Below are 18,389 nucleotides of genomic sequence, written 5' to 3' on the forward strand. Positions count from 1 at the left end.
TTTCATTCAAGTGTGACCCATGATGTTCCGGTACCCAAAGCAAACATACTTTCCGTAAGTACGGAGGTACCATCGAACGAAATGTTCGTTGAGTTCTTGTATCTAAAAATGCAGTTAGTGCTGTACGTACAGATAGCGAGTCGGTCACCATAACAGCTAATGGGTCGTTTTGGGGGAGTTTTCGTAACGCTAATATAATCGCTAATAATTCTGCTTGAAATATGGGTGTGAAATCGGGAAGGCGAAAGGAGTAAGACCATTGTAGAGATTCAGAGAATATCCCCACTTTTGCGTTCTCATTGCACAGAAGCGTCAGTAGCTATTACATTTTCAATGGTTAGTTGGTGTAGGTGGTTATTTAAGATATTAATTAAATCTCGCCTATATACCAAAGTTATATACCAAAGTGTGCGTGTATGTACGGGAACTCTACTAAAAACTTGGTCGATATGTTAATCCGTTCCCCTCGTTAATGTGGTCATCGTCTGGCGTCTAGTGTAGGCGAATCTTGGTAGTACTTTGTTGAAATAGCAGAGACGGCACGTCCTTATCAACCTAATAAGCGTCAACGAATTAGTGGAGTGCAGCGCAAACTGGCTTGTTGCTGCTACCAAAGTAAACAGCTCCAAACGATAATGTTGTTGAGTGTAGTCATGGAAAATGTTTGATGACGAAGAAGGAGTTCGAGGGAAATAATTGCGCAAGGAGTTGAAGCGGGCCGGTAGAAAGATGTCAATACAAATCGTTTCTTCATTACAAAAGTTTCATTCACGTTTTCTTGTAATAGAAAAAAAAGATGATTGTACATGTTAGTTATACCCAATTCATTTACGATATTTCTCGTGACCTAGCAAATGAACGTCGTTTAACTGTCTAGCCAAAAGCAATATTTCTCGTCCTCTTTTGCGGTGAAATATAAATAAGAAATGAACTCATAAACGAGTTCATAACAGGTCATTGAAAAGTCTTCGGGAACGCGGCGCGTGCGAAAATTGCGGCGCATTCCAAACTCCACGATATGAAGCGTCAGAAACGGAGGTCTCCGGAGAGCTGGCAGCTAAATGTCTACGGGAGAAAGGGAAAGGCAGAGAATAACGCCATTCTCTGATCTGGCATACGTCGAAGGCACGCGTCATTTTGGCTGCCATCTGACGGCAGAATATACCAAACAATTTTCTTGCATTGGTCCAGCATCCCGCCTTCAGCATTTTGCAAGCCTCTTCTAGAATCTTGCATTAGTATGCAGGAGTCAACGGAAGCCAAAGAGTCCAACAAAAACTGCAATCTGAAACCCATCCGCTAAGAGAAGATTAAAAAATGGATTCGGGGCTGAAAGGGGTAAAGGACGTAGCACCATGGTGTGGTGGAGACAGATTCGATCGGGCAAGATGAAAATGACCGAAGAAGGCGTCACGTACGATAACTTCGTCTCCATCGAAACAAATAAAGACGATATAAAGTAAACTAGTGGGAGAGCAAGTTGCGAGGAATGGCGGATAGGGAATAAGGCGGAGCAAAGACGTCACATCTACACGCCTCGGAGGCAGTTGCAATTTGTACGCATCGCTAAGTCTCTTTCTGATCTTTTCTTATATTTGACACCACAGAGCAGGGCTCTGGAAGCTAGAGCTAGCGTCAACCAATAAGGGATTTGACAGCACACGGTCGCTGGCTAATCATGATAGATGAAGGTAAGAATAAACGAATAAGTTTCCAAATGTACTAACTAACTAACTAACTAACTAACTAACTAACTAACTAACTAACTAACTAACTAACTAACTAACTAACTAACTAACTAACTAACTAACTAACTAACTAACTAACAAATCAACGAACTTACTAGCTAACTGACTGACTGACTGACTGACTGACTGACTGACTGACTGACTGACTGACTGACTGACTGACTGACTAATGGATTAATGAAGAAACTAGCTGACTAAAGAACGAACTAATTAAAGAAAAATGACTGAGTGAATGAAATGTGCTTTGTTGTTTTTCTACCTCAGTGGCTATGGTGTTGGGCTGCTGAGAACGAGGTCGCGGGATCGAATCCCAGCCACAGCGGCCGCATTTAGATGGGGGCGAAATGCGGAAACACCCATGTATACTTAGATTTAGGTGCACGTTAAGGAACCCCAGGTGGTCGAAATTTCCGGAGTCCTCCACTACGGCGTGCCTCATAATCAGAAAGTGGTTTTGGCACGTAAAACCCCATAAATTGTCTTTCTTACATACTGAAAAAAAAATGTGGCTGTAACAAATAGCTGCTACTAAAAATTTGGAGGACGCTTAACTTCGCCTTTAAAAGTGGAACGCGATAGCATTCAAAGATCTCTGACTGCTTCTCAAAATTCCCAGGAATAAATTTGTCAAGAATGTATGGCAATATAACGCGCATATACCGTATGTCATGTAACAAGGCCTGACATATACATATACCTAAATATATACGGTAATTTTTGCTCACGGGACGACAACGCCGGACGCCGACACCCATATGAATTGCAAGAAACTCTCGACGTATACACGAGGGTGAACAATGCAGACGTGCCACTAATATGTATGTATATTGTTTGATCCGCACCGATGGCACCGGCTGTTGGAACCTCAGTGCTGACGCCCGTTATTGCAACTGGGTCGCAAGCCCCAAGGGTAGCGTAGGCCTGGCTGCCTGGGGCACACTGGAAGCATCCGAAGGTCCCAGCAAAGCATGAGGCGACTGCTAACAGAACAACTTGTTTATTCTAGCATCGCAAAGAGCGGGCGGTCAGGTCGACTGAAGTAGAGAGACGGGAGAGCACGTTACTCAACAGCAGAAATCGGAGCCTCTCTCCTGGCGTCCGGGGGCAGCTGCTCTTATACTCTCGGAGTTGAGAGCAAGAGGGAAGGTCACGAGATGACGCCACGTGACAACGGCGACGGACGGACTGATAGACACGTTGGGACAAGGAGGTGACGCATCAGCCGGGCCGGCGCCGGACAGACCTCCTCGCTTCACACTGGGGGAGCTCCTCTCCCCGGCTGCCGCGCTTTGACAAGCGTGGGCACACACACACACACGAACACACAAAGACACGTGGCACTGAACATGCCGGGACGCGCTCGGCAGGGCGCGCTCGCGGCCGCTCCGAACGGGCCAAAATGTCCGCCGCTTGGAACGAAGCTCCGGCGTACGTTGCATCCGCGCTGGCTTTACCGCGCGTCGTAGGCGAAACGTAACAATATATATATATATTAAAAGTAAGGAAGACGGAAACGACGACTATAGCACAGGCTTGAAGCAGATGCAAAAACTTGAATTAGGCCCCTGATTACGACGACCCTAGCCTCCTCAACACTGCGCGGTTCTCGTGAGGTGTGCCGTATACAGGGGGCACTCCCATTTCTTGCTTGACTGCTTCTGACTTTTTTTTTTACTTGGCCATCATATGCGCGTTTGGAAGCGCGAGCCAGCCGAGTTTCTTGCTGCAACGATAGAGCAAACGCAGCGTACATAAACAGCAAAAAAAAAAGAAGGAGAAGAAGAAAGGGGGCGGAGCGCCAGAAGAACGAAAGAAGAAACCAAACAAAAGAGAAACAAACGATGCCTCGAATTCTGCGCATGTTCGGCAGGAGAGACCTCATGTAGTACACGGCGTGTCCAGCATGCCCGCTTAGCCGGTTGGGTTTCGCTGCAAAGCACGACGCAGGACGTTATGAGGCGAAGCCAGCCAGCCAGCAGCTCTGCGCGACTCCAAGGCGGATTGGGGGCAGTGGGGAAGACAGAAGTAACTGTCTCGCGTGCAGCAAAGGGCTGTGACGGGAGTCGCATCGATTAAATCGGACACCATCGACCACTTCGGAAGTGTACACCGGTCACGAACAATGGGAATCGCTCCTGATCAATGCCGCTCCCTTGGGTGCTGCCTATACCCCTTACCCCGTTCTCCTTTCCTTTTTGTCTGGCTTCATTTTCTTGACTCGCTTCCCGAAACACCGGCTGTTGGGACCAGATCTCTGCGATTTCCATAGGCGATGATGTATGACCTGTCTCGGTAATGGACCGGGGATAGCCCAGCGGCGTTTTCCAGAATGTTGCCCCCCCGCGCAACGTGGCAATTTTTCAGTCAGTTCTTTCTCCAATCTGTCTATTCCTTTTTAGAGAAATGGGCCTCGCGGGTAGTACCCGATGTGTCTGCGCTGTCTACGACCTTTATGAAAGCTTTGTAAACGAGATTTAGAAGCTTCGCAAATGTGTGCAAAAGAAGTGGAGAACTATGAACGTAGCGCCACAGAAGTGCATGTAAAACTTGCGTCTCTCTTACACTCCGTTCCATACACAGCAGTGAGCGCTGTAGAAGCTACGCAAGAAGTTCGGTCAAGAAAAGTTATCACTCCGCGCGTTCCGTGCAGGCTTCGCTACGCGTCAGCAGCGTTTGCTCGCGCTAGCATGCATGTGAGGCTCCTCGCGATGGGTTGCAAATAAAGAAACTGGAAAAGAACAAAAATAAAAATGATCTAAAACAACGCATTAACAGCCCTGTACCACAATGTGTTTGTTTCTAAGGATTAAAGCGTGTTTCATTCAATACTGAGCCTATATATAAAAAAACAGTTGCAAACAATTGCTGTAAAAAACATCGAACTATATCCACGTGCGAACGAAGCCACTGCAAGAAGTCTCTCTAGCCTCCATAGCGTTGCCTGCTATGTCTGGAACGATGTGCAGTCGTCGTGGTCCACGGTGTTGTGTTTGATCATTCTTCCTTTCGGCGACGTCACTGACATACTCGCAGCGTCGCATGTATTACTTAGACACGTTGACGCATTTTTTTTTGCCTCTCTATTCAGGGAGGGAGAGTGTCGCCGATGCTCGGAAGCTGAATGCGCCCCACACCGACAGTCGCGGCGCTCTATTCCTATATTGGTGGCGATTGTGTCATGCCTACGAAATTGGCACGCGGACGGTCTTTCATACGTCAGTCGTCACTGCGTTCAGAACTGTCAGCCGGGAGAGTGCGCGGCAGCAAATAAGCTTACTTCTCTGCACGCAAATCTTTTGAGTTTGTGTCCAGTTGCTTCGCGCAATAAAGAGGCGAGCGGGGGCCTTCGCAGTGGCCTTTTTTATTTTTTGCTTTCCCCGGCACCGCTGAAGTGGTCCTTAAGTACAGCTTTACAATGGAACATTACCAATGTTCTCGGTCGGAGAACGCACACCTTGCAACCAGGACGCGAATTATTCCTGAACCGCATCAACTCCGAGTCCCACTGGTACGATCTTCTCGTCGATGCTCCATGTGGCATTCCTCTCTACCAAGACTTCTAACGTGGCCAATCGTAAGTTCGTAGGATCACGTTGACATGCGTAGAGGTTTTTCGCAACTTTTTGAACGCCAGGCGATCTTTAGTGGCAAACGCGTACGGAGTTAATCGACCAGAGAGCCTTTTGGCACAGCGTTACCATTCTACCACAAAACACTTACAGCCACGGTTTTACCGTTACAGCTTACTCCCGACCACGCATGCGCGATAAACCCTGTACAAGAGCAGGCGTTGGCATGCGCTGTCGTGCCATCATTGCCGTCTCAACTATACTTGTGATATTTGAACGCTTAAGCAAAACTGCGCCATGCGCATGCAAGACGCGGTTTAGCAAGAGCGCGCGATGGCTAACAGCTGGCAGAGACGGTACCGGTACGCGGTATCGTCCCGCGAAAGGCGCCTGTTAGCGCTGACTAAGATGCCGTGTGAGTTAATTATCTCGTCTGTGATCATTAACATTTGTCCCTTTCCATATGCGGACTGTTTAACGAAACAAATTTCGTTGTGTAAATGCATTACATGTTATTACGAGACCTGGAAACTTACTCCGCTTCCCTACAGTGTGACACCAGAACTTGGAAATCCGATATCGCTGCATAAGCGCTTGTAACACGTATACCAAAACTACAAGAGGACGCAAAGCTTAACACCAGTTCCGAGCTTATTAAGCAACGACAGCCTGCGAAAGAGCTCGATAGCCTTATGTTTAGAAAAGTTTCAACAAGAGACGATACGAACACTGAGTCACAATCACGGCACAATTCCACCAGGACGATAACATACACACACAAAAAAAAAACGAAGCGTTGTACACACGGCACGTTTTCAATCTAGTGTCCGAGACCTCACTCACTAACATATAACCATATAGACCCACGGAAAGGCACAGTTACACATGAACTAATTGTCACATTCACATGTATAAAATGATGTTCAATACATACAGTGTACGCAATGGTTATGTATACAACGATGATGTGACAGAGACACTTAACATAATTTTGTAGTGATGCTATGAGATGTCTATATACAAAAATGATTGTATATATACGAGAGCACGCACACACAGAAATCACGGGCACCAAAATTCCGTGCACATTCCATGAATACTTTTGATGGCCGGGCTACAAGAACCGTATCTAAATAAAGAATCCGATGTCGGCGTCGGTTGTCGCTGGGCGAAAAATCATTCCTGACCACAACCATGCAGGCCCTCCGCGTAACGCAGAGACGTTACTGAACTGAACTTTTCAAAGTAACATGCGTCAGAAGAATCGTAAAGTACAACCTAAGCACTATATCTAAACACAACATATGGACACGATAGCGTCGGATTGTAATTTGAAGATACCAGAAAACATATTTCTGTTACGTGGAAACTCGAACACGACCCCCTTTTCCAGCATTTCTACCATTCATAGAGCAGCTATGGCCACCGACATATATGCGCACGCCGGCGAGCGCAAATCCCAGAGCGCCATGGTTCCTTACCAACACTTCTAGATGGCGCTCGCCTCCACCGCACCGCATCGCTTTTTCATTTTTTTTCTTTTTTACCTAGTCCGGACGTTAGGCAGCATGAGCTTGGTGGCACAACGCGCAACCCCGTTCCAAAGGGGACGCTCATAATGCATCCATCCATCCATCGCGGCCCACGCAAGAGCCCGCGTTTCTACTAGAAAGCGCGACTTCGTGCATAGCGTACGCCGCCAGCGTTTCAAGGTAAGCATTATGGTTATACATAAGCTGCAGTTGCTGAGAAGTGACTATGAAATCGGGCAATATGCCACAATGCAATTATACACCACTAACCAACAACAAGGCGTCAAAACTCCACCGGCGGATTCAGCCTATTTTCTGACTCCTTTTCTGAAGAGTAGGCAGGCGTTATGCTCCTTCCAGTGGTGGTCGCCAGCCTGTTCGTCGCTTTCCCTTTTCTGTCTAGTGTGTATATGTGATCAAAACGAATAATAATAATAATAATAATAATAATAATAATAATAATAATAATAATAATAATAATAATAATAATAATAATAATAATAATCGCTCGATCGATCAATCGACTGTGTTTATTAAAGTGCCCAGGAACAACCTCGAGGGTCTTGGTGCTGGCGCACTCGGCAAAACAATGCACTTGAAGAACAATGCAAGCTCACACAAACACATACACACATATAAACGTGCGCACATATAAATATAAGAATAATAATTTCGCCAATAAAGATTTTAACAGAACATAAGATGTGTACACGAAGAGAATACAAAGCAAAAGTGGAGAAACAGAAAAAAGGGTTACAGAATGACGGAACACACAACAGATATGAGAGTTTTTTGTTCCGTTATTGAAATTCTTCTGCAACTCCATTCAGGAAAATATTAAAATTAGGCATGAAGATATCCAGGCACTCTGAATGCGCGTTATATGCCGCCTGGATTCTAGTTAGAGGGTCACAAAAATCTGAAGCCTGAAAGGTGCGCTGTTTCCTTGCGCCTTTCTGCGGAATGTAAAAGCGCACAGTAGAAAGCAAGTGCGAACAGCAGATTTTTTCATGTATTAATTTGTGAATAAAAGGACATCTGAATTGTTGCGTCTACAGGTGAGGGTAGGAAACTTGAGTGTCTGTGTTAGCTCTATGAAGATGGAAGGCTTTTGACAGAATCCACGTTTAAATATATATGTTAACCTTTAGTGCACATTTTCGAGAAATTCATAATTTTACCTATAAGTGCCGCCCCTAACCACGGAGGCGTACTTAAGAACTGGAAGGCATACGCCCTTATAAAAAGTTACAAATGGTCCAGGTTGTTTGAAGCCTCGCGTCGCCCGACATGATGTGCCGAGCGTTCGAAGTGCACGCTGCCTCGTCTGTTGAGCGTGGAGCGAGAAACTCGGAGAGCTATCGAAGCACACTCCAAGGTCCTTCGTTCCCTGATCTCTTGGCAGGAGAACGTCTTTAACGCTATGGGGAAATAAAGTCCTGTAAGTGTTCCGCGTGAAGCTTACAACTTTCGTTTTTGATGCATTTATGACCAGTTTGATCCACCATGACGCAAAATTTGTAATGTCCTTCGGAAAGCGGTGAAATAGTTAACATTTTTTACCGGTTTGAAAAGTTTCGCGTCATCAGAATATAACAAAGTTGAATAGTTTTTAATGGTTGCCTAAACGTCGTTAATGAACAGCGAGAAAGAGGGCTCATGACAAACCCTTGAGGAACTCCAATTGTAACCGCATAAGGTTCTGACGACTGACCATTTACGCTAACGTAGCAGCACCGGTCGCGTGGGTAGCGTCTTACCAGCGCTGTGACGGAGTGCTGCCGATCAAGTTGTATCAATTTTTGAAGGGGTATTTTACGGCATACGACATCAAACGCCTTACTGCGGTCAAAATAAATGACATCCAGCTGTCCTTTCTTATACACTGCTTGAGAGGCTTGCAGAATGAAGCTAACGAAATTGGTAGTTGCGGAGAGTCCCGATATGAATCCATGCTGCTGAGGAATGATAGTATTTTCAATACAGGATGAACTTATTAAGTGCAGAGTTGACTTGAATAATTTAGATGCTGCGCAAAAAGAGAAATAGGCCTGTAGTTACTCGCAGCAGTTTTTACCCCTGATTTGAAGACGGGAACGACCCGCGTTGTTTTCCAAGCCTTTGGGAATGTGCTCGTCTTTAAAGCAGAATTAAAAATGCAAGCAAGCACTGGAGCAAGCAAGGACCTGTACGTCTTAATCAAAGCAGGTGGAATGTCATCAGGACCACACGAAAAAGACGGTTTTTAACGTTTGATGCTCTTAAAGACAAGTTGCTCTGAGGTCGATAGACTTGAATCAAGGGAAGGGTGGTTGGAAAGCTCACTAACTCCGTCGCTGTACCCTTCACCGTACGCAGACCCGAAGTGTAGGGCGAAGGCGTCCGCGACATCTGGGACAGGTTGGCTGTCGCCACTAAGTAGAGAGATATCTTGTTTCGTATTGTTGGATGACTGTTCACGAACGTGTATAAAAAAATGCTTTGAATTTTTAGAAGTACTAGCTCCCACATCATGTGTTTAGATGGAATGATCACGTTTGTAAAAGCGTTTAGAGAGTGCTTTTTACATATTGAAATGTGCCTGCCAGTGTTCCTGATTTGTACCTTGTGCCTTCCTGTGAGGACAGTCTTTTAACTTCAAAGTTGTTTTCAGTTCAACAGAAAATCAGTGGGGAAATTTAGAGCGTTTAGTACCTTAGTGGTATAATATTTTTCATTCCATCGTGAGTAATATTTATCAATGCCGTGACTAGGTCACTAACATCTCCTAGTTCTACTACTAAATACCAGTCCGTATTATTAAGATAGTGGTAAAGGCTCACGGTATCTCCGCTTGAGAAATTAAAAGACCAAGGTGTGTCTGTATGCTTTAATTTCCTGCAACTAGGTATCGCGAATTGTAATGAAATACGAAGCGGGAGATGATATACATCTGAACTTAACAAGGAAAAAGTCGCCACAGGACACATTCACAGCTTCTGCGCTACTAAGCCATAGGTCTAGTACATTGCCACAAGAGTTCAGAATATTGTTAAATTGGCGCAGAAATGTAAAAGATATGCGATCAAGTAACGAGTTGCACTTTGCAGGTAAATAAAGTCAATGGGTTGAAATTTCACCAATTATTATTATTATTATTATTATTATTATTATTATTATTATTATTATTATTATTATTATTATTATTATTAAGCTGAGGACTATGAACGATGGATTATGGACAATACATTTTATAAGTCACTATTGCAGTATCTCTATGAAACGGGCCTATACTTACATTTAGTTTCATACTGACGTTATGCCGTGCCGTGTGCACAAGCGAATAAAAAAGAGAAAAAAGGAAATCCGTTCCTGCCGTACATATATATAGGATGGATTTGAATCGTCCAAAAGGCGCGTTTGTAAGCAAAGAGCGCAGATTAAATCACATGCATTCGCTACCTTTGCTGCTCCGAAGAAACAATATCAAACGTAACAAAGAGTAGGACGAGGTATTTGATTCAATTTTGATTAAAAGGTTCTGGACCGCTGGGGTCGAGGTGTTCGCTGGCAACGAGTATGAGGTAATAAAGGATTATTTATGTTCTGGCCTGCAGACCAGAATCTTTCATCTTCGCAGACGTGTTTGCAGGACGCGCACTTAATTTTGACTCCCGTCGTCTACTGTCAGAACTTTAGCCCGTTTGATGACGGGGAAGCTGACAGCAAAGCCATTGCGAGGGAACTCCGGTGGCAAGCATACGACAAGAACAGAATGAACGTTAACACAGTTTTTTTTTTCGCCAGTTACAACATTCCCCGGCAGAAGATGGCTGCCCCCTAGATGCCCTGCAGTTTCTGGTCTATACTTACAGCGTACTGAGACCTTCAAAATTAGAAGTTCCCGAGATTACGCAAACATCGACAAACATAACCGTGTGCAACCAATCGGTGACCTGAAACAAGGCGTGCCGTAGTCGAGCCAGCGAACTGACGTTCGCTTATTTATAAAAAATTATTTCTGAGACGTGCACCTTACATGAAAGACATTTGTCTGTGGTTGTCGAAATCCCTCAACCATGGCTTGAACGAAGGCCTTGCCTCACGAGCAGGTTATTGTCCGCACTTGGTTCTGTATTTTATGATCGTTACATTTTCATTTTTCTTGCGCCCCTCGACATTCGGTTGCACGAAGCTTCGTTCTCGTATATCGCCAATTATGGGTCACCCGGTACGACGTATGGTGGAATCGAAGGGAAAAAATTATCACATAATACGACCCCCCCCCCCTCCCCCCCAATACACGTGCACTATAGATTTTGTGATGCGTTACGAGAACGGAAACTTTGGTAGGATGTTGCGAGACGCGCAGTAAGCTGATAAGCACTTTAGAAGTTTTCGTTTTATCATATAATAGTCTTTTGTAAGCATTTGTGCTTTATCATCTTTTCTACGTGCAAGAACCCCTACAATGAATGCTTACAACGAAGGCGCCAAATAAAACAACGGACGAAGGAAGGAGACACGAGACAACCACGTAGGCGCTCGGTCTCATGTCTCCTTCCTTCGTCCGTTGTTTTATTTGGCGCCTTCGTTGTAAGCATGCATAACCAACTCGCCCGCCAGCACGTGCTCAGTGCTACAATGAAAGAAAACCCTATTTTCAGAAAATCCCGAACTTCTATCTTCGCGCGCAGCTTGAAATAAGTTCACTGCGGAATCGAGCCACCTTAGTGCTTTGCAAATGTCCGGTGGCACTTGTTCGCGTTCTCAATTGTCACAAAATGTGCACGCCAACGGTACACAAGGTTTTAAATGCGAAGCATTTCTTCGCGAACATTTGCCACTTTATCAGTATCTGTCAAAGCGCCTACGTCTTGGTGCTCTCACGGTCGTTTCCTTAACTATAGGTAGGCTACCCGCACATTGCTTCGCATAACATCCATTCCCGCAGGGCATGGGGTCTGCAGGGTTTCTTCTTTTTCTTCTTTCTTGTTTTTGCCGAGTAATACTTGCACGTTGCCGCACTATAAAGGTTCATGCATATTTAAGACTTCTCTCACGGTAGCTCTGCTGCTTTAACTGAAGCCTTCTTTTTGAAGAAGAAAAAAAGAAAGTTTATTTTCTGTGCAGCTCAAGTGACAGCAATAAATCACGCGTTGTGATATCTTTCGCACTACAATCACTTGTGGCCCCTCTGCATTACCCGCCACCGTAGCACAGTGGCAGTGACGTGGCTCTGCTGAGCACGATGTCTCGGGTTCGACCTCGGTCACGGCGGCCGCATTCCGATGGAGGTCGAATGCATAAACAACCATGTACCAAGAGTATGGTGCACGCTAAAGCCCAGGCGGTCAAAATTAATCTGGAGTTCCCCAATACTTCGTGCCTACAAACACCAGAATTTAATTGTTAATAGCTCTGTAGACTGACAAAGCGCTTTACAATAAATTAGTGCATACTCTTCTCTCGAGGAACGAGCAGTACGCGATCGATTTCACACTATAATTTTTCTAGGTAGAGAATGCCTCGGAGCCTATATTTGGTAGCCAATGCAATGCGTGGCCGTTCAAACGAGCGAAGCAATAGACCCTTTCACAAATGAGTCTTGTTGCAACCCTCGCAATGACCTTGTTTTCACTGGATTCCTCTTTCAGCCGAAAGCCCTCGTTACAATTCATGCCACTGGTTGGGCCCTTCCAGCTGGAGCGGAAAGGTCTCCGTGCGACACGGACGATTTCCTGCGCCTCGATGCAATCCCGTTTCCAGCAGCTTTACCCTAACTCAGCGCGACGAACGTCATTCTACACGGGTAGCCTAAAGAAGGCCATTGGCACCGAGTTGCCACAGGAACGCTGCGAGAACACTGCGGTGCCAATGCTCAGTTTTATTCATGATCGCTGTACAGCCACGGAAATAGTTCTGAGCTAAATTTTTACCCTATTTGCAGTGGAACGTTGATGTTGCCAATGTTTTCTTTCTTTTTAAATGCATGAGCATTTCTACGCCTACCCAATCAGGAAACCCGTCCACCCGTCCATCACGTAAAACGATCGCTTTCAAGCTATAGGGCCCGCGGCAGCAAGCGAATTCACGTTCGTGGTTCCTCGAGCTTCAACGGGAACTAAGTGGCGAGAAGGGAACTAAGTGGTGAGAATACATCGCGCACGAAGCTATCAGCACTCGGCGCGCTGTGTCCCCATCGCAGATCGCTTTCAAGACGGGGCCCACACGCCTCGCTTCAACGCGAAACAAGCGGCAAGAACACAGGCCTTCGAAGCCGCAGCCTGAGTACGGTTGATAATGGATCGACGCTGATGGATAAGGGGCTAAAGAGCGATAACGGCTTATAATGATCGATAACGGCTAATAATGATCGGAACGTCATCAGCGCACCTGGCGCCGCGAACTGCGGTAGTTCGCTTGCGTCGTCAATTCACCTAGCGCCGCCGTCGGCAGCAGTTCGTGTCGTCGCAGCACCTGGTCGGATCAAGTTTCATAAACATTGATAATGACACCGGGCTGAGTGGAGATTGGAGCAAGCGGCACCACGCTTGCACATACTTTGAGAACTCCCAGTTTGTGTTCCTTCGTATTATGGTCTGAAGACCATATAAGCAAAATAGAGGTCACATAACTTTTGCTGACGAGAGTAGACAACACAGTCATTACTGTTCTGTCTATATACTGGGACTTGCTGCCAATACAGTGGCTTGTACGCCTTCCAGCAGTCGCGCGGGATTTGCTTCAGACTATAACAGAGGTAAAGTGAAACCAACTGGATTTGTTGTGTACTGCTGCCCCTGTCCGTTACTGCGTTGTCGTCTTGTCGCCACCGGCAGGATACTTCATCATCAGACCCCCCCACACACACACACCATATGGCGAAGACAACGCTGTGCGCTATATATATACATATATATATATATATATATATATATATATATATATATATATATATATATATATATATATATATATATATATATATATATATATATATATATATATATATATATATATATATATATATATATATATATATATGTGTGTGAACACCTTTGCCGACCTCTCAACTCATGTCAATGCGGCAATGTACACGTGAAAGCCTGGCGTGCTAACCATTGCGTTATTGCGCTTGCGCTTGGATTCGTACATGCTTTTACGCGGTACGCATACTCTGAGTGATGATGTCTGATTGTGTATCTTGAGATGATGACGGTGTCCATTGAGACAGCCTACTGCTGTCGCAGTAACTGACTTCAGAACCGCGTGATTCGCTGTGTGCTGGTTCCTTTTCTGAATGTACTGCTTTTCGATATGCCGGTGTCCTCCAACGACATTTTCTCTTTCTTCCTTTGCTTACGATGTTTGCGGAAGTTTCTACCCTTCCCACAGGTCAACGTGAAGAAGAGAAGCCAGCGTCTCGATCCCAAAGGAACTGGACACCGTCCTATCAACGCGTATGCATATACGTATAAGAAAAGAATGAATCGAGGTATAGCCAACTTATCCAGCCACTTTTTTCTTTCCTACGATGCGCGAATCGAAAACGGGGCAAACCTCTTTCGGTTCACAGATCCCGTAAAACGTGCTGTGGCGAGCTTATCGCTAAGCTTATCAAGTGCGGGCAAACAACCGAAGATCGTACTTCCTCTGAGAGCAATTTCCGCTTCCCGGATGTTCATGCTCCTCGCACTCTTTCCGGTAATTGAAACTTTACTGCCCGCAAGGCAGTGCGTTATAAAAAGTCCGCTAATCGCTGCGAAGTATATATAGGAAGCGCTGAAGAGTAAATAAGGAAGAGTGAGGAGCCTGCCCGGCGCCACAGAAGCTACAGTGAAGCACGCCAACAAAGAGCCAGCGTTAACGCGTGAGGTGAGGCAGTGATCATAACAACGACTTTGATTATAAATAAGAATAAACTTCGCGAAAAGAAGAGCAGGTGCTGCATCATTCTTGCTGCATACTTGCTCCGTCCGTTGATCTTTTCTTACTGTTTATAATCTTAATGAGTACTTTTCATGATCGTAAAGCTAGCTTTCTCGCGAAGCAGTTTGGCAAACTAGTGGCCGGCGTAGTCATTTTTTGCACTGCGCAAAAATAGCTACGCGCAATTTGCTTGTCTTGTGACATGGAAAATGAAGACGTGACTCTAGTGATTAAACCATAAAGCATGCGCAGCGAGTGCTATTTCTTCGTTTGAGCCCCGACCAATGCCGCCATTAGTTAGGCAGATGTGCATTGCAGAGAAGCGCAATTGCGAATTGAACGAGAAGTATGTTATAAGCAGTTATGAGCTCTATTATTCATTTAGAGGAATAGCCGTTCACTGGCTAAGGCTACCCTTTTTAACGTGGTTATAGAGTACAATAATAATAAATAAACAAACATATATATATATATTCTTGCAACGAATAATAATTAAATAAATCAAGAACTCGTTTCGACAGTTCGATACTAGAGATAGAAGTCCCCTCAAAAGGTCTGACGTTCTCGTATAGTTGAGCTACATAAGCTAGTTTCAGGAGCATGAATAAGGCGCAATTACAAACGCACGATTGATACACTAACCTACACACGTGGAGTCAATTTTCATCACATTTGCCAGCGTCTTCAAAGAAGCGCTGAAGAGCTTTCATTGCTTTGTGATTCACTTTTGATAGGCATGGGCCCAATACATTAGCAAATGAAAGAGGCCTATGTGAGTAAATTAAATACAGTTGGTGTTCTAAGCACTGTCTATGTGTAGTGCGCTTGGGGCAGTCGAGGAGTAAGTTACATACATCCTCGTTGGCATGGCCGCACGAACATGTTGGAAAGGGCACACGTTTAATTTGAAATTGGAAATGTTCATGGTTTTGATTACCCAATTTAGCGTTATATACGTATATCACTGTATAAGCAGAAGTCTACCGTGTGGTGTACTGTAACGTTTTCGCGGTCTCTCTTCGGCTATTAGCTCCCTCTGATTCACCATTGCGCCATCCTCTTGAACTACCATGGCGACAACAGTCCACGATATCCCGTTTGCGGCTGGGCGTAGCATTTACAATCTCGTATTCACTTCAAATTAAAATGGCCGACAGCCCCCGTGAGACACGCGCTGCTCTGACGAGATCTTCGTATACTTTAAAGTATGATCTGACACGCGCTGTTCTGACATGCGCTTCTCGTCAGAGCAGGCCGGGCTGTTGTCCATCTTATAGTCAAGCACCATGAAACGTGTTTGACAGACTGGGCAGTCATCCCTTGTCAGAACAGAGGGTTCTGGGTCAGTGCTCGCAGAGGATTCTCTCCTAAACGGCTGTCAGTTAGGTGGCACTTAATAGGTGTTTACCCCATTAAAAAAATAATGAATGAATATCTGCTGAGGTCTACAGTCCTTCATGACGAACGTGGCGATAATGCTGCTTGATATCATTGGATTTTGTGTGCGGTTTGCTGTTTTTTCTATTGATAGCGCCCCTGCTGCTGTGGGCGGCCCGCCTTGGCAGCAAGGCAGTCGCAGCGCCCACCGTAGGAGATGTCCCTCTAACCCAACCCTGAACAAACGCTCATAACTACATACCTCTGCTTTCTCTATCCCGATAGTTGTATGGCTAGAGAGAGAGGTCCGGCAGGAGGGACATATGACTAAGCTTGCGATGGACTGTCCAGCAAGGCGAAGTCACTGATTAATACTGACTTCATGTAACAGTTATCGTGCACTAGAGAGAGAGAAAGAGAAAGAGAGAGAGAGAGAGAGAGAGAGAGAGAGAGACGGGAGAGGGAGGGAGGGAAGACCGCAACAATATAAATTACGCTGAATAAACCTTTCTAATTCTCTGCTTCAGAATGGGGAAAAACTATTATTTACATCTAGAGCGCTTTCAAAGCACGAGAAGTTCGTTTTAGTTTTTCGACTTCAGTACACAACTACCAGAAACAATGTGAAACAAGCGCGCTCAAGCCGTTTCTTGGACGTCAGTACGATCACCTTTCCTTGCACAGTCGACACAACTTCCAAGTGAGTGGCTCGTCGACGTGTTCGCGGGGACGATGTGGTGCAAGGTGACGAGCTTTCAATGCTCTGCAAGTCATATCCCCAAAACAAGAAGATCTTGAAGAATGACCAGTAAGCTAAAGAAATGGAGATATCCGCTGTCTACAACAAACCCGAACTCAACTACTAAAGCGTTCCTAGAGCGATCAAGACGAGGGTACGTAAATAGTCTGTCTCATCCGATTCCCGTGAAACCTCGACATTTGAAGTAACTTGTAGCATACTGTACAAGAACGTTTAATAAATGTACTGCCTTTTTTTAATTTAAGGGTGCACAAATTCGCCCAGTTGTTTCAATCATTCGATAACGTATTACGAATTAATCCGACAGAATCCGCACGCTAAGTTGGCGCTCTTATCCCATCTACCGCATCAGATGTTTCACACAACACGTGAAGAATGAAAAAGAAACGTGATACTATTTAGTGCGACTGGCTCGACTACCGCCAAAGTGGCTTAGATTGTTTTATTTTAGATGCGTTAGAGCGAATAGATGTACATTAAATAACGATTTATTCGCTGCTGAAGTATATCTAATTTATAATGGAGAAGAAACATACTGTGTACTACTCCTTTACGCCTTAAATGATAGATGTTTCACAAGGACACTGATATTTATGTGATTACACAAGCGTCAGCCGCACGTGCTGCTATGGCATTGGCCGCATCATTAAGTGTGCGTATCTGTCTGCAAGAAAGCTGAGTCAAGGAGCAATCAGTTTGTGCTAACAACCCGAGTCGACGCCTGCGGAGGGAACAGATGACGAAGAATAGTTGATACAGAAAGAGGAGCGACGCGCTAGCCGTAGAATCAATAGAGTGTCTGAAAACGATGCTTGCAGGACGTGCTGGTGTGAGGCGATGAGACACACAGACAGGTGATATTCGCAAGTGACTGACTCACCGTGTGGGGACAGCGGGTGGAGATCGGGAACGGGGAAGCAGGGAAGGGGCATTCGGCGGCCCTGGCGGGAGGAGTGGCGGCGACCGACCGTCTCATCCTGGTGATGCCGGGAGGAAGGATGGAGCGACGCCGGAGAGACAGCAGCGGATGACGGCAGCGCCGCCACGCGGGCGCACGACGTGGGCGCCACCGCCGCGAGCAGACGACACGCGATGCCCGCGGCGAAAGCAGCGGAGTCGACAGCGGGGCTGTTTAATTCTGCTGCTCGCGAAACTCGGTGCGCTGCACAGACTGTTCGCCATCTTGAAAAGACGATAACGCATGTGAATGAATGAAAGAAGGAAGAAAGGAAGAAAAGGAAAAGTAAATACCTGACTATCTCACGAAAATCAGCCTATACCTCGCTCATTGAAACTTTTTTAACATCTCCACGCTTTATTGCAAAAAAATCTAGCATTAGCAGAGAAAATGTCATCTAAACGACTTAATATATGTTTATTTCACTTGTATGACAACGGCGATAACGTCATTGTGTGCCGTCACAGATATGGTTGCTACCTGGCCGGTTTTCCACAGGCACAGCTAAATTGTAAGGCGAAGCTTCCTTTGCCT

At 45.5% G+C, this 18,389-nt stretch overlaps 1 protein-coding gene across 1 annotated transcript in view; it reads right to left on the reverse strand.

The window, feature by feature from the left end:
* LOC135896949 (beta-1,4-glucuronyltransferase 1-like) overlaps nucleotides 1-17,872 on the reverse strand; it is a 35,332-nt gene extending 17,460 nt beyond the window's left edge. The window contains exon 1 of the mRNA XM_065425498.2: nucleotides 17,778-17,872. The gene's annotated coding sequence lies outside the window, so the exon portion shown is untranslated. The remainder of the gene's footprint in view (nucleotides 1-17,777) is intronic.
* Between the last annotated feature and the right edge of the window lie 517 nt (nucleotides 17,873-18,389).

The sequence above is a fragment of the Dermacentor albipictus genome, chromosome 3 (assembly GCF_038994185.2).
Source record: "Dermacentor albipictus isolate Rhodes 1998 colony chromosome 3, USDA_Dalb.pri_finalv2, whole genome shotgun sequence".
In the NCBI taxonomy this organism is placed as follows: domain Eukaryota; kingdom Metazoa; phylum Arthropoda; class Arachnida; order Ixodida; family Ixodidae; genus Dermacentor; species Dermacentor albipictus.